Source organism: Delphinapterus leucas, chromosome X (assembly GCF_059928025.1).
Source record: "Delphinapterus leucas isolate spDelLeu-1000000601 "Yukka" chromosome X, BTC_Dleu_Yukka2, whole genome shotgun sequence".
NCBI classification, from domain to species: domain Eukaryota; kingdom Metazoa; phylum Chordata; class Mammalia; order Artiodactyla; family Monodontidae; genus Delphinapterus; species Delphinapterus leucas.
Genome location: NC_143150.1, coordinates 89,557,022 through 89,578,302, shown reverse-complemented (window position 1 = coordinate 89,578,302; position 21,281 = coordinate 89,557,022).

Here is a 21,281-nt window from a genome sequence, read left to right as displayed (position 1 = left end):
AACAAAACTACCTACGTCAATAGGTTGTTGTGAGAGTATTATGTGAGTTAATATTTGTAAAGAATTTCGAACAGTTCCTGGAATATAATAAACATTTAATAAGTGCTTGCTAATGAAACAATTTTAAAGCATTGAATTAGGAGTGCAGCCCACGGAAGCTCAAGAAGGGACACAGGGGAAGAAGACATAAAGGTCACCTCACATGTAAAGTGGAGGTGATATCAGCACTACCCTCCAAAGTTTATTGCGCCTATTTTGTTACAACTTTCTTAATGTGTTCACTTCGAGAAAGCCCTAGCCTTAGTCCTAGGGCTAAGCCTCCATCCCTTAGCAGGGGGCCTGTCTCCTCCACTCTGGATGGCATTCCTGTTATTGCGCCTCCAAGATTTCCCTGTGGCTCCCAAGGGTACCTTCCCAAAGTGACATGGAACCTCCTTTCCCTGCCATGAAAGGGCCTAGCTGGGTGTCAGGGCCTCATTCTGGGCCCCATGAAGGTCACTCCAGGAGGCCTGACTTCCTGGAGACAGTTAGGATCTGGGGATTCCTGTCCTCCCACTGTCAGTCTGGATAAGCTTCTCATTGTATCTTCATCCAAGTCCTAAAGGTAACTGGCAGCCCACTGCATTTGTGAATAAATGAATGACACTCAAAGGAATGGCTCACCCCCTCCCAGGCTCCTGAGCCAGCCCTCCCCAAGCCCCTCCTCTGAGATTGCCCTGTGAGTGATGTGGAGACAGACCTGCGGTGAACAAAACCCAGTCCCCATTCCTTCCGCAGGAATCGGGCACTAGCCTCTTGGGGTCGGACACTTTTCTCTGCAACACACTTGTTCCACCTGCTGTTCTCTGTTAATAGCGTGTCCTGTAGAAAGCACTCCCCCTTGCCCCTGCAGGTACACACAGGTCCCACTCATTTTGTATCATATCCAGTGGATGCTGTGTGTATAACATGAATCCCAGTCATTAATTTTACTCTGCAAGCTACTGGCTATAAATGGTCATTTAGACCACCCCCCGCCCTCTCCAATAGTTTGCTCGTATCATCCTTGTGCACACAGCTATGTGCACATGTGTGAGTGTTTCTTTAGCACACAATCTTAGAAGTGGAACTGCTGAGTCAAAGGGGTCAGTCAACAACCTGAGTGCCTACTCTGTGCCAGGCACTGCTGCAGGCGTTGGGGAGACTCAAGGAACTAGAAAGCCACATGTTCCTGCTTTGGTGGAGCTGACATTCCAGTGGAGGATAGTTCCAGTTTTTATTTTGATAGACGCTGCCACACTTGTCCAGTTACTGACATCCTCGGCCTACTTCTGGGGCGGGAACTTTAAGGCAGGTGGGTGTACTCTTTTGCCTTTGCTCTCTGCAAGACCTTCCGGGTCAGGGCCTGGGATGGTGCATTTGCGGACGTGGGTGTGGAGTGGGGGGAGACAGGGATGGAAGGGTCCAGGGAGTGGCAGGAGGCTGAGGAAGGAACGGTTCACAGGGCATTTGCATCGAAGCCTCCTTGATCACACCACTAGGGGGCCTACGGGAGGTAGGGATAAGGAGTCGGTAATAGAACCGTCCTCTCAGGTTATACCCCTGCGTGAGGCACAGATGGAACAGTCAGTTCTGGGAGGTACCACTGGGTAGGTGGCATCTATTTTGGAACAAACCACTGCGTGGGTTGGAGGGGACACTAAGGGCCGCTTAAGCGTTTCTGCACAAGCTCCTGATGGAAGCAGGAATGTCAGAACCTTGACCGTTCGCAGCCCCCACCCATCCTCCTGATTCCTATCCGAGGCCCATGCAGACACCTTCTATTGGACTGAGGCCTCCACATTGCCCAGGCTTCCTTCGCAGCTTCTCGGTCTCCACCCTACAATTTCTTTACCTTTGAATCAGTGGCTTGAGCATGCAGGAGCAAGCGATTGGATCCACGCAGAGGTGAGCGGGTCTCAAGGTTCGTTTTGGGATCTGATTGGTCAACACGAGTTTTTACCAATCCTGAGCTTTTTCTGTGCGCACAGGGGCATTAGCCCCGCCCCCAGGCGCGTGCCGAACTCCAATTGACCGGTAATTTGGCACAGGCGCGATGGAGTCTTGGCCAGAGTTTTGGGATGTGGAGGCGGGGCTTTCGGGATGGAGAATCCGTTCGAATCCTGTGTCCGTGACTCAGTCGGTTCACTTGTCAAAGGTGCTGAAGATTCTCCTGTAGCAGAATTGAAAACTATATCTCTTAGTGCAGCGGTGATGGGGGCCGACCTTGTGTGAGCAGCTGCAGTCGCATGTTCCCCATTTGCCCCTAAACTCAGTCACAAGCCCAGCAAGCGCTTCTACCTCCTTGCATTCATTCATTCATTCATTCTCTCCATTGCTAAAATTGCATCGTCGGATTTGAGATTTAGGGAAATTTCACAAAAGTTACTTTATTAAGCAGAAATCCTGCCCTGGTGGAAGGCCCATGATCCCTGGACCACAGAGCAGGGCTCCTTAGACAAACCCGGTTTCCAGAAGTTGGTGGTTTTGTGATGAAATATTTTCCCATGTGGGTTTTCTTTTTGCTGTTAATTCCAGAAATACTTTAATCCTGGAACCAGGTTTATCTTGAAACTGTACTGCAATCTAGTTTTAAAACACAGCAGAAATGTTTATCTAAAGGCAACAACAAACACCTGTGTTTGCAGCATATATTTCCAACATTTTCTCTTGTGATGCATAGAAAAGTGGGGAAAGCTACGTAGTCAAAAAGTAAAAATGTGAAAGTATGGGAGGAAAAGCAAACCCTAAAAGTGAATACAAGCATACACAAATGAACCTCTTTTTTTTAAATTGAAGTATAGTTGGTTTACAATGTTGTGTGAATTTCTGCTGTACAAGAAAGTGATTCAGTTATACATATATATACATTCTTTTTTAAAATATTCTTTTCCATTATGGTTTATCATAGGGTACTGAATATGGTTCTCTGTGCTATGCAGTAGGACCTTGTTGTTGATCCATTCTATATATAATAGCTTACATCTGCTAACCCCAACCTCCCATTCCATCCCTCCCCCAACCTCCTCCCTCTTGGCAACCACAAGTGTGTTCTCTATGTCCGTGCGTCTGTTTCTGTTTTGTAGATAGGTTCATTTGTGTCATATTTTAGATTCCACATATAAGTGATACCATATGGTATTTGTCTTTCTCTTTCTGACTTACTTCACTTACTATGATAATCTCTAGCTGCATCCATGTTGCTGCAAATGGCATTGTTTTGTTCTCTTTTATGGCTGAGTAGTATTCCATTGTGTATATATATACCACATCTTCTTTATCCATTCATCTGTTGATGGACATTTAGGTTGTTTCCAGGTCTTGGCTATTGTGAATAGTGCTGCTATGAACATAGGGGTGCATGTATCTTTTCGAATTATAGTTTTGTCTGGATATATGCCCAGGAGTGGGATTGCTAGATCATAGGATAATTCTATTTTTAGTTTTCTGAGGAACCTCCATACTGTTTTCCATAGTGGCTGCACCAATTTACATTCCCACCAACACTGAAGGAGGGTAAATGAACCTCACTCTTGATCAAATTGAAAACCCACAGAGAAAAGTGTTCTTCCAGATAACTGTTTCTGGCTCTGTCAGCAGGGCTCCAGTATTCAATTCAATACAGTCTTCAGTATTCAATTCGATCTTCTTTTCTTTTTGTCAGGATTTCTGAATGGTTCCTGTTTGTTTTAATCGGGATGCTGTCATTTATCTGAAGCCAATTTCTCCAAGACAAAGGCAGACTGGATAAACAGCCTGTTTAAATCAGTTACTTGTCTGGAATTTCCTCAGAATACAAGATTCAGAACTGGGTAAATAGATGGCTGGAGTAGTCTCACTTTCCTCCCAGGACCCTTCACCATTTCTCCAGCCCCTGGAGTAGCCCAGATCACTCCAGCTGCTGAGGGCCATAACCCAGCGTGGTGCTTGTCATTAACCCTTTCTTAGAATACTACTCTGATCTTTCTCTGCCTTTCCATGTCAAAGTGGCTGCTGAGAAGCCACGATTTGTGGCTGCCTCTACTTATGACAGTCTGCCCCGCTGGCCCCAAAATAGCTCTGAAATCCCTGCATTATACTTCTCTTCTGGAAAAAGCATAGAAATAGGACTGTTTACTTTGGTATTAGCAGCTATTAATAGTCTGGTTGATCCAGATTAATGAGTCATTTAGCACTTGTCTATGGGGATGTGACCCACAGGGATAATGAAGAATGGGTCACTTTTGGTGGGCAGGGGAGTTTAATGGGGGAGAAGGTCCTGGAGGTTTGCTGGGGACCCAGGTCACAGTGAGAGTTCACATGATAAATGGAGGAGAAGGAGGAGGATGCCCAAAGGGAAAAGTGAAGACCCCGAAGGAACATAACATGTTTTACAACGTTACTGAGAAGTGTTCCCTTCCATTTATATTCTTTAGTGTAGCTCCCTCTCTACACGGGCCTCCATGTGTTTCCAAGGAAAGGAACTCAGAAAACAACAGTTTTGCTTGAGATGAAGTAAGAACATCAATTGACCTCACACAGCTCTTAATAAAGAGCTGATTCTTTATTCCATCCAGGAGTTTGTGCTTGTAACACTCCTATACTGTCTGTGAAATCTCTATTAAAGTACAATTTTCAAACATGACGCTGATACAAGTATAGAATGAACACATATGTCACATGTTGTATTCTCCCAAGACAGTTGGGGGCAAGACATTTATTAAGGACCAACACCTGTGACAGAAGGATACAGAAGTGGAAGTGGGCAGAGGGAGTAGTCAAACAGTGATTGAGAGCCTGACAAAGCCTCGGCCAGCCAATCCAGGAGGGAACCCTGGAGTGTCTTAGTCTGCTTGGACTGCTACAACAAATTACCAGGGGGCTTCAGCAACAATATTTATTTCTCACAGTTCTGGAGGCTGGAAGTCTGAGATCAGGGTACCAGAATGACTGGGTTCTGGTGAAAGCCTTCTTCTGGGTCACAGGCTGCCGACTTCTCATTGTATCCTCACCTGGCAGAAAGAGAACCAGCTAGGTGTCTGGCCTCTTTTACAAGAGCACTAATTCCACTTGAGGGTTCCACTTTCATGACCCATTTACCTCCCACAGGCTCACTTCCAAATACCATCACATTGAGATTAGGGTTTCAATACATGAATATGGGTGGGGGGACACAAACATTCAATCCATTGCAGTAAGTAATGCTCATCAGAGTGTCTTGTGTTGGGTGGAGCTGGCTGGGCCTTCATCCCTCCTGTCTCCCTCAGTCACTGCTTGTGTGCTGTCCTGGGGAGGCTATAACCCAGGTGGTTCTCTGAAGCTGAGGCAGATGCCAAAGGAGCTTGAAGCGGGCCTGGGGGGCTCACGTTTGTGTCTGCACAGCCCACCCCTTGTATCACACGGGTCTACTTCTCCACATATGATCAGGTGTTCCACTTCCAAAGTTCTGGTGGGCCTCTTTTCCTGAGGGGTAACTTAGAAGAGGGAGATTAGTGGGATGAACCATAGCCCCTGCCATTGCAACTGGTCGTGGACAACTATACTAGGAAGGGAAATATCCAGATGTCTTAAGGACTGTTGGACATAGGGTCTGAGTTGACATTGATATCTGGAAACTTTGTGTCATCATGGCCTCACTGTTAGAGTGGGGGGTGTTTAAGGACCAGGTAATAAATGGAGTCCTGTCCCAAGACCAGTTCACAGTGACACTTGGTCTAGTTTACGGTGGGGGCACTGAGTCCATGGTCCCAACCCGTGGTCATTTTGCCAGACTTTGAACGTATGATCGGGATTGACATGATGGGCAGTTGGTGCAACTCCTATATTGGTTCCTTGGCCTGTAGGATAAGAGCTATGATAGTGGGGAAGGCTAAGTGGAAACCTCTGGAACGGCCTTTATTCATTTCCTGGGGCTGCTGTAACAAAGTACCACAAACTGGGTGGCTTAAATAATAGGAATTTATCATCTCACGGTTCTGAAATCTAGAAGTCTGAAATCAAGGTGTTGGCAGGAAAAGTTCCTTCTGAGGCTGAGAGAGAATCTCTTTGTGCATCTTCCTAGCTTCTGGTGGTTTGCTGGAAATCTTTGGCATTCTTTTTTTGTTTGTTTGTTTTTGTTTTTGTTTTTGTTTTGTGATACGCGGGCCTCTCACTGTTGTGGCCCCTCCCGTTGCAGAGCACAGGCTCCGGATGCGCAGGCTCAGCGGCCATGGCTCACGGGCCAGCTGCTTTGAGGCATGTGGGATCTTCCCGGACCGGGGCACGAACCTGTGTCCCCTGCATCAGCAGGCGGACTCTCAACCACTGCGCCACCGGGGAGCCCTCTTTGGCATCCTTTGGCTTCTGCTGCATCACCCTGATCTCTTCTTTCATCTTCACATGGCATTCTCCCTTTGTTTGTGTGTGTGTGTGTGTGTGTGTGTGTGTGTGTGTCTAAATTTCCCCTTTTCATAAGGTCACAGGTCATATTGGATTAGGGGCCTACCCTTCTCTGGTATGACCTCATCTTAACTAATTACATCTGCAACAATCCTATTTCCACATAAGGCCACATTCTGAGGTACTGGGGGTTAGGACTTCAACATATGAATTTTAGGTGGACACAGTTCAACCCATAACACTACCCTTCACTCATCAAAGGTAGTAAATCCAAAGCAATATTACATCCTTGCGGGTATGGCTGAGATTAGTGCCACCTTTAAGGATCTAAAGGATGTAGGAATGGTGATCCTCATCGTTTATCCATCTAATTTGCCAGTCTGGCTCCTGCAGAAACTGACTGGATTCTGAAGGCTGACAGTGGACTGCTCCAAGCTCAACCTAATAACAGCAGTTCCAGTGGCAGCCAGATACGATATCATTGCTAGAGAAGATTAACATGGCCTCAGGTACATGGTATGTGGCCCTCGATTTGTTGAATGCATCCTTTTCTATCCCTATCAGAAAATAAGGTAAAAAACAGTTTACAATCACATAGAATGGACAATAATATTAATTTACAGTTTTGTCCCCAAACTCTTTTAACTCTCCTGCCTTCTGTTGTAATTAGTACAAAATAATCAGGACTGTCTGGCCACTTCACAGAACATCATATTTATTCATTACATCAGTTATCATGTAAGAGACAGCCAGCACACTGGACAACCGGAAAACATGTGCTCCAGAGGGTGGGAGATGAACACTGAAAATTCAGGAATCTGTCACATGCTTAAAAATGTTAGGAGTTCAGTGGTCCAGAGTTCAGTTCCAGAACATCCCTTCCAAAGTAAAAGATGAATTATTGCATCTTGCATCTCCCGCCACAGAGGAAGTATAGTGCCTGTTGGGTCTCTTCAGATTTTGCAGGCAGGGTATTTGACACCTGGTGTTATTGCTTTGGCCCACATGCCAGATGACATAGAAGGCTGCTGCATTTGATTGGAACCCAGAGCAGGAAAGGGCCCTGTATCAGGTTCAAGGTGCAGTTCAAGCAGCTCTAGTGCTTGGGACGTATGATCTGGCAGACATTAGGCTGTTGGAAATATCAGTGGTGGGAAAAGATGGCGGAGAATTTATAGCAAGCCTCAGTGGGAGAATCCCAACTCAGACTCCTGGGGCTCTGGAGCAAGTCCGTGACATCTTCAGTGGAGACTTATACATTAAAAATATGGCCCTGGAAATCCTGACACATGCTACAACATGGATGAACCTTGAGGACATTATGCTAAGTGAAATAAGAGAGTCACAAAAAGACAAATACTGCATGATTCTGCGTATATTACATAGAACAGGACCTACAGTGTTGCAGACTCCCGTCCAAGTGTTGCTGTTGCTAACAAATCCCATTGAAATCTGCATCCCCCAGCTCATACTCACAATAGGATGTACATTTCCAGGTGAAGACCTTGGCAGAATTTTTTTCTGAGAATTGGTTTTGTTAGAAGTGTGATGGGGTTAAGGTGGAAAGAATATGGCTTCTAACATCTGAGAGGTGTTCCTGAGGGAAACCAATAAAGCAGGCAAGGGAGGCTCTGACACATAAAGACACACGTTTCTGGTTTCCCAACGTTGTAGAGTTGCCCCTATACAGAGTTTATTTCCATGAACTTCAACTTGCCTGTCACAAAATTTTTCCATAGGCATTTGCCCTCATTGGGATCTGGTCTATAGATACCCAGTCTCACCAGATTCGCTAGCTTCATAATGCACCTCTAACCCTCCACATTGTTCAAGGGTCAACTGTATACATTTTTTCATTTTTTAAAAATTTATTTATTTATTTTATTATTTATTTTTGGTGGCATTGGGTCTTCATTGCTGCGCATGGGCTTTCTGTAGTTGCAGCAAGCAGGGGCTACTCTGTTGTGGTGCGTGGGCTTCTCATTGTGGTGGCTTCTCTTGTTGAGGAGCACCAGCTCTAGGCGCGCGGGCTTCAGTAGTTGTGGCTCGCGGGCTTCAGTAGTTGTGCCTCATGGGCTCTAGAGCGCAGGCTAAGTAGTTGTGGCACACGGGCTTAGTTGCTCCGTGGCATGTGGCATCTTCCTGGATCAGGGCTCGAACCCGTGTCCCCTGCATTGGCAGCTGGACTCTTAACCACTGTGCCACCAGGGAAGTCCCTGTCAAACTGTATATTGATAAACTTGCTGACTTGTGTATGCGTTTCATGTAAGGTCTCTCTTTTATTATTTTTTAAATTAATTAATTAATTAATTTTTGGCTGCATTGGGTCTTTGCTGTGCGCGGGCTTTCTCTAGCTGCAGCAAGTGGGGGCTACTCTTTGTTGCAATGTGCGGGCTTCCCATTGCGGTGGCTTCTCTTGTTGAGGAGCACGGGCTCTAGTCGTGTGGGCTTCAGTAGTTGTGGCACGCAGGCTCAGTAGTTGTGGCTCACGGGCTCCAGAGAGCAGGCTCAGCAGTTGCGGTGCACAAGCTTAGTTGCTCCACGGCATGTGGGATCTTCCTGGACCAGGGATTGAACCTGTGTCCCTTGCATTGGCAGGCAGATTCCCAACCACTGCGCCACCAGGGAAGCCCGTAAGGTCTCTTTTTAAAGCATAGATTTACATGTTATAGACTATAAAATATGGATGTTTCTTTACTTTCTAAAATACAATACTTTATTTAGAATGTTAAGATATCCTGTGCCCATTTTATAGAGCCGTAACTATCTTGAAAAATTGTTTGTTGCATAAATATTTTCAATAACTCTGACTGTAATCCTAAAGTGGTTTCTAACCATTGTGACAGGAGAGGAGCTGATCACTGCTATAAACACAGGAATTCATGCATCCTAGTGGCTACTTTAGCCTGAGAGGCTGGTTGCAAAAGTTGCAAAACAACTCCAGAGCCCAACGGCTGTATAGGGGGTGCAGGTGCAAATGTCATGAAAGAGCAGCAACAACAAACTCTGATAAGAGTGTTAGGAAGAATCATCTTTATTATTTATTTATTTTGTTTTGTTTTGTTTTTTAACATCTTTACTGGAGTATAATTGCTTTACAATGGTGTGTTAGTTGCTTCTGTATAACAAAGTGAATCAGCTATACATATGCATATGTTCCCATATCTCCTCCCTCTTGTGTCTCCCTCCCTCCCACCCTCCCTATCCCACCCCTCTAAAGCACCTTACACCCTAGATCAGGGTCTCTCAGCCTCAGCTCTACTGACATTTTGGGCCAGATAATTCTTTGTTGTGGGGGCTGTCCTATGCATTGTAGGATGTTTAGCAGCATGCCTGGCCTCTACACACTAGACACCAGTGGCACCTACCTGCTTATGACAATCAAAATTGTCTCTAGATATTGCCAAATGTCTCCTGGGGGACAAAATCACCTCCTTGTTGCCCACTGAGAACCAGTGCCCTAGAGTAAATTGTTCTAAAATGTTTAAATTTTAAAAAAATGCTTTATTGAGATACAATTCACATACTATACAATTCACTTACTTTTTTATATTTTTGAATTTTATTTTATTATTTTTTATATAGCTGGTTCTTATTAGTTATCTATTTTATACATATTAGTGCATATATGTCAATCCCAATCTCCCAATTCATCCCTCCCCACCCCCCACCCCAGTTTCCCCCCTTGGTGTCCACATGTTTGTTCTCTGCATCTGTGTCTCTATTTCTGCCCTGCAAACCAGTTCATCTGTACCATTTTTCTAGATTCCATGTATATGCGTTAATCTACGATATTTGTTTTCTCTTTCTGACTTACTTCACTCTGTATGACAGTCTCTAGGTCCATCCGTGTCTCTACAAATGGCCCAATTTCGTTCCTTTTTATGGCTGAGTAATATTCCATTGTATATATGTACCACTTCTTCTTTATCCATTCGTCTGTCGATGGGCATTTAGGTTGCTTCCATGACCTGGCTATTGTAAATAGTGCTGCAATGAACATTGGGGTGCATGTGTCTTTTTGAATTATGGTTTTCTCTGGGTATATGCCCAGTAGTGGGATTGCTGGGTCATATGGTAATTCTATTTTTAGTTTTTTAAGGAGCTCCATACTGTTCTCCATAGTGGCTGTATCAATTTACATTCCCACCAACAGTGCAAGAGGGTCCCCTTTTCTCCACACCCTCTCCAGCATTTGTTGTTTGTAGATTTTCTGATGATGCCCATTCTAACTGGTGTGAGGTGATACATAATTGTAGTTTTGACTTGCATTTCTTTAATAATTAGTGATGTTGAGCAGCTTTTCATGTGCTTCTCGGTCATCTGTATGTCTTCTTTGGAGAAATGTCTATTTAGGTCTTCTGCCCATTTTTGGATTGGGTTGTTTGTTTTTTTAATATTGAGCTGCATGAGCTGTTTATATATTTTGGAGATTAATCCTTTGTCCATTGATTTGTTTGCAAATATTTTCTCCCATTCTGAGGGTTGTCTTTTCATCTAGTTTATAGTTTCCTTTGCTGTGCAAAAGCTTTGAAGTTTCATTAGGTCCCATTTGTTTATTTTTTTATTTCCATTACTCTAGGAGGTGGGTCAAGAAAGATCTTACTGTGATTTATGTCAAAGAGTGTTCTTCCTATTTTTTCCTCTAAGAGTTTTATAGTGTCTGGTCTTACATTTAGGTCTTTTTTTTTTTTTTTTGCGGTACGCGGGCCTCTCACTGTTGTGGCCTCTTCCCGTTGTGGAGCACAGGCTCCAGACGCGCAGGCCCAGCGACCATGGCTCACGGGCCCAGCCGCTCCGTGGCATGTGGGATCTTCCCGGACCGGGGCACGAACCCGTGTCCCCTGCATCGGCAGGCGGACTCTCAACCACTGCGTCACCAGGGAAGCCCACATTTAGGTCTTTAATCCATTTTGAGTTTACTTTTGTGTATGGTGTTAGGGAGTGTTCTAATTTCATTCTTTTACATGTGGCTGTCCAGTTTTCCCAGCACCACTTATTGAAGAGACTGTCTTTTACAGTTCACCATTTAAAAGTGGTTTTTAAAATGTATTTATAAGGTCAAGCAACCATAATCACAATCTAAGTTTAGAACAATTTTGTCCTCCCCCTCAAAGAAACTTCATGCCCGTTAGAAGTCAGTCTCTATTCCCCCCCTCCCCGAGGTAACCACTAATCAACTATTTCTATGGATTTGCCTATTCTGGACATTTCATATGAATGGAATCATACAATGTGTACCTTTTGTGACTGACTTCTCTCACATAGCATAACGTTTTCAAGGTTCACTCACTTTTAGAATGTATCAGTTGTTCATTCCTTTCTTTTTGTTTTTTTTTTTTGGCCGCACCACACAGCTTTCCGGATCTTAGTTCCTCAACCAGTGATTGAACCCCCGGCCACCGCAGTGAAAGTGCCGAGTCCTAACCACTGGACTGCCAGGGAATCCCCAGTATTTCATTCCTTTTTAAGGCTGAATAATATGCCATTTTATGGATAAACCACATTTTATCTCTTCATCATTTGATGGACATTGGGCTTGCATCTACATTTTGGCTATTATTAATAGTGCTGCTATGAATATTCATGTACAAGTTTTTGCATGGACATATATTTTCATTTCTCTTGAATAAAAGAAATGGAATTGCTGTGTCATCTAAAACACTTTTCAAACAGCAAAATCTTCTTTTCAAGATACGTTTTATGGGAAACCCCAAAATACAAGATAAATTGAAGTCGAGTACTTGCAGTGAGGTTAGTTGGAGTTCCAGAGCCCTGCCTGTACTGCCACTTGACAGCCCTGGTGGCCTTGAGATGTCTACCCAGAGCATGAATGGGGAGAGAGGAGGTGGGGGACAGGGTTTCCAGGAACACAACCTCCACATCTGCACCTTAAAGACTTCCAAGACCTTTCAACAAAATATTTTTTTAAATTAATTAATTTATTTTTGGCTGCGTTGGGTCTTTGTTGCTGTGCGGGCTTTCTCTAGTTGTGGCGAGCGGGGGCCACTCTTCACTGTGGTGCACGGGCTTCTCATCATGGTGACTTCTGTTGTTGCAGAGCACGGGCTCTAGGGCACACGGGCTTCAGTAGCTGTGGCTCGCAGGCTCAGCAGTTGTGGCTCGTGTGCTCTAGAGCGCAGGCTCAGTAATTGTGGCACACAGGCCTAGTTGCTCCGCGGCACACGGGATCTTCCTGGACCAGGGCTCGAACCTGTGTCCCCTGCATTGGCAGGTGGATTCTTAACCACTGCGCCACCAGGGAAGCCCTCAACAAAATTTTTTTAAAAATGAGTGATTATCAACTAAGCTCAGACCTTGAATCAAGAAGGAACAAAAGCACAAAACAGTCTGGCAATTGCTCTCTGCTTATTTGTGTCTAGGGCACCTCCATGTTTAGTTACCCAAGATGAAACCTTATCCTTCATCTCCTACAGGCCACAAGTCTTGGCTTGAAATGCCTTTCCAGTTTGCTCTTTCCTGTCCAGGCCCAGTTCTACTCTGGATCTCTACCTTTGTCTCCTCACTCCATGATAATCACAGGTCCCTTGTTTGGCTCCTCTGGTTTCCCCTTCTCTGGCCTATTTGCCTGCCTCAGCCAGGCTAAGCTTTGGAACAACATTGCTTTGATTTGGTCTTTACCTTTCTGCCAATGACATGAATTCAATTCAATTCATTCATTCATCAGATATTTATGATGCCCAGAATTTACTGTGCTAGGAGTGCTAGAGGAGCTCTGGATATGCATTAGAGTCCCTGTCTTTCAGTAGGATAGATAAGACAGTTAAAAAATACCCATCTGAGGTGGTATGTGGTAATAGCCATTGGAATGGTACAAGCACAAATATAGTTAGCGATCTTTTCTGGTGGGTGAGATTGGGGATGATTTAGTGACTGGGAAGGCACTGAAGAATTGGTAGAAATTCTTTATATAGAAATGGTAGCAGTGGGACATCTGGTGGAGAGGATGGCATGAGCAAGGGCATAGAAATAGGAAAGCACAGATTCTATTCTGGGAATCATGAGTCAGATAATTAAAGTAGATGAGTAATGAAAGATCAAGTAGTACAGTTATGTAGAACAAAGAGAATGGAAGGCTTTGAAAGCCAGGCTGAGGGGTTTGAATTTTATGTAGTGGACACTGGAGAACAAGTGACCTGGGGTTTCTCTGTTATTATAGCCCCACCCCCCAGCCTATTGTTAGGAGATGCTGTGATGCAGTGAAAGGGTTTTTTATTTTCTTTTCTTTTTTTAAATTAAATTTTATTTTTTTATTTTTTAGGAGTAGGAAAAAGTTTTATTTGAGCCAAACAGAGGACTGTAGCCCAGAAGCCAGCTTCCCAGATTACCGTGAGAAACTGCTCTGAAGAAGCATGCTTTTCAGCACAGTTTCATATCTTGTCAGAAGGAAGAACATTAAACAAGTCAGGGACACATTTCTTCAAGGTTTCAAAAAAACAAACATACCAGCACATACAAAACTAATCAGTATGGCCTTGGCACCTAGTAAGGGAATCTTTTTTTTAAAATTTAATTTCATTAATTTCATTTATTTTTTATATAGCAGGTTCTTATTAGTCATCAATTTTATACACATCACTGTATATATGTCAATCACAATCGCCCAATTCATCACACCACCACCACCACCACCCCGCCGCTTTCCCCCGTTGGTGTCCATACGTTTCTTCTCCACATCTGTGTCTCAATTTCTGCACTGCAAACTGGTTCATCTGTACCATTTTTCTAGGTTCCACATATATGCTTTAATACACGATATTTGTTTTTCTCTTTCTGATTTACTTCACTCTGTATGACAGTCTCTAGATCCATCCATGTCTCAACAAATGACCCAATTTCATTCCTTTTTATGGCTAATATTCCATTGTATATATGTACCACTTCTTCTTTATCCATTCGTCTGTCGATGGGCATTTAGGTTGCTTCCATGACCTGACTATTGTAAATAGTGCTGCAGTGAACATTGGGGTGCATGTGTCTTTTTGAATTATGGTTTTCTCTGGGTATATGCACAGTAGTGGGACTGCTGGATCATATGGTAATTCTATTTTTAGTTTTTTAAGGAACTTCCATACTGTTCTCCATAGTGGTTGTATCAATTTACATTCCCACCAACAGTGCAAGAGGGTTCCCTTTTCTCCACGCCCTCTCCAGCATTTGTTGCTTGTAGATTTTCTGATGATGCCCATTCTAACTGGTGTGAGGTGATACCTCATGGTAGTTTTGATTTGCATTTCTCTAATAATTAGTGATGTTGAGCAGCTTTTCATGTGCTCCTTGGACATCTGTATGTCTTCTTTGGAGAAATGTCTATTTAGGCCTTCTGCCCAATTTTGGATTGGGTTGTTTGTTTTTTTAATATTGAGCTGCATGAGCTGTTTATATATTTTGGAGATTAATCCTTTGTCCATTGATTTGTTTGCAAATATTTTCTCCCATTCTGAGGGTTGTCTTTTCATCTAGTTTATAGTTTCCTTTGCTGTGCAAAAGCTTTGAAGTTTCATTAGGTCCCATTTGTTGATTTTTGTTTTTATTTCCATTACTCTAGGAGGTGGATCAAAAAAGACCTTGCTGTGATTTATGTCAAAGAGTGTTATTCCTATGTTTCCCTCTAAGAGTTTTATAGTGTCTGGTCTTCCATTTAGGTCTCTAATCCATTTTGAGTTTATTTTTGTGTATGGTGTTAAGGAGTGTTCTAATTTCATTCTTTTACATGTAGCTGTCCAGTTTTCCCAGCACCACTTATTGAAGAGACTGTCTTTTCTCCATTGTATATCCTTGTCTCCTTTGTCATAGATTAGTTGACCATAGGTGCGTGGGTTTATCTCTGGGCTTTCTATCTTGTTCCATTGATCTATGTTTCTGTTTTTGTGCCAGTACCATTTGTCTTGATTACTGTAACTTTATAGTATAGTCTGAAGTCAGGGAGTCTGGTTCCTCCAGCTCTGTTTTTTTCCCTCAAGACTGCTTTGGCTATTCGGGGTCTTTTGTGTCTCCATACAAATTTTAAGATATTTTGTTCTAGTTGAATAAAAAATGCCATTGGTAATTTGATAGGGATTACATTGAATCTGTAGATTGCTTTTGGTAATATACTCATTTTCACAATATTGATTCTTCCAATCCAAGAATGTGGTATACCTCTCCATCTGTTAGTATCATCTTTAATTTTTTTCATCAGTGTCTTATAGTTTTCTGCATACAGGTCTTTTGTCTCCCTAGGTAGGTTTATTCCTAGGTGTTTTATTCTTTTTGTTGCAATGGTAAATGGGAGTTTTTCCTTAATTTCTCTTTCAGATTGTTCATCATTAGTGTATAGGAATGCAAGAGATTTCTGTGCATTAATTTTGTATCCTGCAACTTTACCAAATTCATTGATTAGCTCTAGTAGTTTGCTGGTGGCCTCTATCGGGTTCTGTATGTATAGTATCATGTCATCTGCAAACAGTGACAGTTTTACTTCTTCTTTTCCAATTTGTATTCCTTTTATTTCTTTTTCTTCTCTGATTGCCATGACTAGGACTTCCAAGACTATGTTGAATAGTAGTGGCGACAGTGGACATCCTTGTCTTGTTCCTGATCGTAGAGGAAATGCTTTCCATTTTTCACCATTGAGAATGATGTTTGCTGTGGGTTTGTTGTATATGGCCTTTATTATGTTGAGGTAGGTTCCCTCTATGCCTGCTTTCTGGAGAGTTGTTCATAAATGGGTGTTGAAATTTTCCAGAAGCTTTTATGGCCTCTCTTGAGATGATTCTATGGTTTTTATTCTTCAGTTTGTTAATACAGTATATCACATTGATTGATTTGCGTACATTGAAGAATCCTTGCATCCTTGGGATAAATCCCACTTGATTTTGGTGTATGATCCTTTTAATGTGTTGTTGGATTCTGTTTGCTAGTATTTTGTTCACGATTTTTGCATCTGTATTCATCAGTGATATTGGTCTGTAATTTTCTTTTTTTGTAATATCTTTGTCTGGTTTTGGTATCAGGGTGATGGTGGCCTCATAGAATGAGTTTGGGAGTGTTCCTTCCTCTGCAATTTTTTGGAAGAGTTTAAGAAGGATGGGTGTTAGATCTTCTCTAAATGTTTGATAGAATTCACCTGTGAAGCCAACTGGTCCTGGACTTTTGTTGGTTGGAAGATTTTAATCACAGTTTCAATTTCATTACTTGTGATTGGTCTGTTCATATTTTCTATTTCTTCCTGGTTCAGTCTTAGAAGATTATACCTTTCTAAGAATTTTTCCATTTCTTCCAGGTTGTCTATTTTATTGGCATAGAGTTGCTTGTAGTAGTCTCTTAGGATGCTTTGTATTTCTGCATTGTCTGTTGTAACTTCTTTTTCATTTCTAATTTTATTGTTTGGAGTCCTCTCCCTCTTTTTCTTGATGAGTCTGGCTAATGGTTTATCAATTTTGCTTATCTTGTTAAAGAACCAGCTTTTAGTTTTATTGATCTTTGCTATTGTTTTCTTTGTTTCTATTTCATTTATTTCTGCTCTGATCTTTATGATTTCTTTCCTTCTGCCAACTTTGGGTTTTGTTTGTTCTTCTTTCTCTAGTTCCTTTAGGCATAAAGTTAGATTGTTTATTTGAGATTTTTCTTGTTTCTTGAGGTAGGCTTGTATAGCTATAAACTTCCCTCTTAGAACTGCTTTTGCTGTGTCCCATAGGTTTTGGATCGTCGTGTTTTCATTGTCATTTGTCTCTAGGTATTTTTTGATTTCCTCTTTGATTTCTTCAGTGATCTTTTGGTTATTTGGTAAAGTATTGTGTAGCCTCCATGTGTTTGTGTTTTTTATGTTTTTTTCCATGTAGTTGATTTGTAATCTCATAGCCTTGTGGTCAGAAAAGATGCTTGATATGATTTCAATTTTCTTAAATTTACTGAGGCTTGATTTGTGACTCAAGATGTGATCTATCCTGGAAAATGTTCCATGTGCACTTGAGAAGAAAGTGTAATCTGCTGTTTTTGGATGGAATGTCCTATAAATATCAATTAAATCTGTCTGGTCTATTGTGTCATTTAAAGCTTCTGTTTCCTTATTTAGTTTCATTTTGGATGATCTGTTCATTGTTGTAAGTGAGGTGTTAAAAGTCCCCCACTAATATTGTGTTACTGTTGATTTCCTCTTTTGTAGCTGTTAGCAGTTGCCTTATGTATTGAGGTGCTCCTATGTTGAATGTATATATATTTATAATTGTTATATCTTCTTCTTGGATTGACCCCTTAATCATTATGTAGTTTCCTTTCTTGTCTCTTGTAACATTCTTTATTTTAAAGTCTATTTTATCTGATATGAGTATTGCTACTCCAGCTTTCTTTTGATTTCCATTTGCATGGAATATCTTTTTCCATCCCCTCACTTTCAGTCTGAATGTGTCCCTAGGTCTGAGGTGTGTCTTTTGTAGACAGCATATATATGGGTCTTATTTTTGTATCCATTCAGCAAGCCTGTGTCTTTTGGTTGGAGCATTTAACCCATTCACTTTTAAGGTAATTATCGATATGTATGTTCCTATGACTATTTTCTTATTGTTTTGGGTTTGTTTTTGTAGGTCCTTTTCTTCCCTTGTGTTTCCCACCTAGGGAAGTTCCTTTAGCATTTGTTGCAGAGCTGGTTTGGTGGTGCTGAATTCTCTCAGCTTTTGCTTGTCTGTAAAGCTTTTGCTTTCTCCATCGAATCTGAATGAGATCCTTTCCAGGTAGAGTAATCTTGGTTGTAGGTTCTTCCCTTTCATCACTTTAAGTATATCCTGCCACTCCCTTCTGGCTTGTAGAGTTTCTGCTGAGAAATCAGCTGTTAACCTTATGGGAGTTCCCTTGTATGTTATTTGTCATTTTTCCCTTGCTGCTTTTAATAACTTTTCTTTGTCTTTAATTTTTGCCAGTTTGATTACTATGTGTCTCAGCATGTTTCTCCTTGGGTTATCCTATGGGACTCTCTGCGCTTCCTGGACTTGGGTGGCTATTTCCTTTCCCATGTTAGGGAAGTTTTCGACTATAATCTCTTCAAATATTTTCTCGGGTCCTTTCTCTCTCTCTCCTCCTTCTGGGACCGCTATAATGCACATGTTGTTGCATTTAATGTTGTCCCAGAGGTCTCTTAGGCTGTCTTCATTTCTTTTCATTCTTTTTTCTTTATTCTGTTCCGCAGCAGTGAATTCTACCATTCTGTCTTCCAGGTCATTTATCCATTCTTCTGCCTCAGTTATTCTGCTATTGATTCCTTGTAGTGTAGTTTTCATTTCAGTTATTATATTGTTCATCTCTGTTTGTTTGTTCTTTAATCCTTCTTGGTCTTTGTTAAACATTTGTTGCATCTTCTCTATCTTTGCCTGCATTCTTTTTCTGAGGTCCTGGATCATCTTCACTATCGTTATTCTGAATTCTTTTTCTGGAAGGTTGCCTATCTGCACTTCATTTAGTTGTTTTTCTGAGGTTTTATCTTGTTCCTTCATCTGGTATATAGCCCTCTGCCGTTTCATCTTGTCTCTCTTTCTGTGAATGTGGTTTTTGTTCCACAGGCTGCAGGACTGTAGTTCTTCTTGCTTCTGCTGTCTGCCCTCTGGTGGATGAGGCTATCTAAGAGGCTTATGCAAGTTTCCTGATGGGAAGGACTGGTGATGGGTAGAGCTGACTGTTGCTCTGGTGAGCAGAGCTCAGTAAAGTTTTAATCCCCTTGACTGCTGATGGGTGAGGCTGGGTTCCCTCCCTGTTGGTTGTTTGGCCTGAGGCAACCCAACACTGGAGCCTACCTGGGCTCTTTGGTGGGGCTAATGGCGGACTCTGGGAGGGCTCACGCCAAGGAGTACTTCCCAGAACTTCTGTTGTCAGTGTCCTTGTCACCACGGTGAGCGATAGCCACACCCTGCCTCTGTAGGAACCCCCCGCCCCAGCACTTGCAGGTAGGTCTGGTTCAGTCTCCCCTGGGGTCACTGCTCCTTCCCGTGGGTCCTGATGTGCACACTACTTTGTGTGTGCCATCCAAGAGTGGAGTCTGTTTTTCCCAGTTCTGTCGAAGTCCTGCAATGAAATCCCAGTAGGCTTCAAAGTCTGATTCTCTAGGAATTCCTCCTCCCATTGCCGGACCCCCAGGTTGGGAAGCCTGACGTGGGGCTCAGAACCTTCACTCCAGTGGGTGGACTTCTGTGGTATAAGTGTTCTCCAGTCTGTGAGTCACCCACCCAGCAGTTATGGGATTTGATTTTACTGTGTTGCGCCCCTCCTACCATCTCACTGTGGCCTCTCCTTTGTCTTTGGATGTGGGGTATCTTATTTGGTGAGTTCCAGTGTCTTCCTGTCAATGACTGTCCAGCAGCTAGTTGTGATTCTGGTGTTCTCGCCAGAGGGAGTGAGAGCACGTCCTTGTACTCCACCATCTTGGTTCCAATCTTAAATTTTATTTATTTATTTATTTTATACAACAGGTTCTTATCAGTTATCTACTCTATACATATCAGTGTATGTATGTCAATCCCAATCTCCCAATTCATCCCACCATCACCACCCTCCCTTTTAAAAAATTTTATTTATTTTTATACAGCAGGTTCAGTGAGAGGGTGTTGACGAGAAGTTTGGAGGAACCCATGAACTTTTGTCATGAACTCCCATCATAATTTCTTCCAGTTGCTTTATCTCTTTGGTCCTGGTTTTCCTTGTTAATAAGTTAAAGGCTATTGGACAAAGTGATCTTCCCAGCATCTCTACTTCTGACAGTAAGCATGGACCAAGAAGCCCTGATGCTACTTGAAGAGTTGAGGCTAACGGCTGTGGGAAGACGGCGAGGATCATCTGTGGGATTTCCATGGAGAAATGAGTCCTTTGGAAACACTAGAAAATAAAACATTTCTCTATACTATATCCAGGTTCCCTGTTGCACATCTTTTTCTTTTTAGTGGCTTCCTTTCCACCTTCAATCTAGAAGGCTGTAAAATTCTTCAGGGATGAAGCATATGTGCTTTGCTTCATCTTCGTACCCCTAGGGTATAGCACAGTGCCTGGCCCTTAGCGTCTCAGTAAGACTCTGCTATATGAATAATTTCTTCCAGCCTCCATCAAAATCCACTCTCAAGAAGGAAATATGTAAGCAAATTCATACTAAGGTATAAATGGCTGATAACCATTTAAATGATGGCCCATATACTAATAGGAATTTTTCTTATAAGGAATGAAATAACCCTTTGCTAAAAACAAAATCCAGTTCATTAGAACTGGATTAGTGGCATACACAGAACTGAAGGAGGTGTCAGGATGGTTGCAGTGACATTTCCAGCTGGCTTTCTAGTCACTATTATCATTTTCTCCTAAAAGGACCCCTCAGTTCCCACCTCAAGGCTAAATCTTGCCTCATTCTCTATAACAAACACTGTCTGTTCACAGTGAAAACTTCTGGAGCCCTGCTTTAACATTCTGGACTCAGCGTTGGGCTCTGCTTGCTTCTAAATTGGTTCTGGATCTTTCTAGTCCATTTCACAGAACTAGACTTTTGTCTCGCTTCTTCAGCCTGGATATCTACCATGACGATATGTCTTCTCCCCTGGATGCTCTCAGATTAGAACTCTGTGTTTGTCTCTTTCCAGTATATCCTAACATCTTTTCCCAATCTGATTACCCATGGGGTCAAGTTTTGGCTTCTGTAGCTAGTTTAGTACCCGAAGTCTTGCTCTCTGTTGTGCCCTCCCTTCATTCAAGCACTATGCCTAAGAGGGAGGTGGATGCCGGTTGGCCAGTTTAGGTCACAGGAGGCCCAGCCCTGTGGTCAGGAGGGGCAGATGGTTTCAGCTCCAACCAAACTGCAAGGATGATGGGTTCTCTGCAGAATAAAGGGGTTCCCATACCAGAGCAGGACAAAGAGAGTCTGGGCTAGAACAATCACA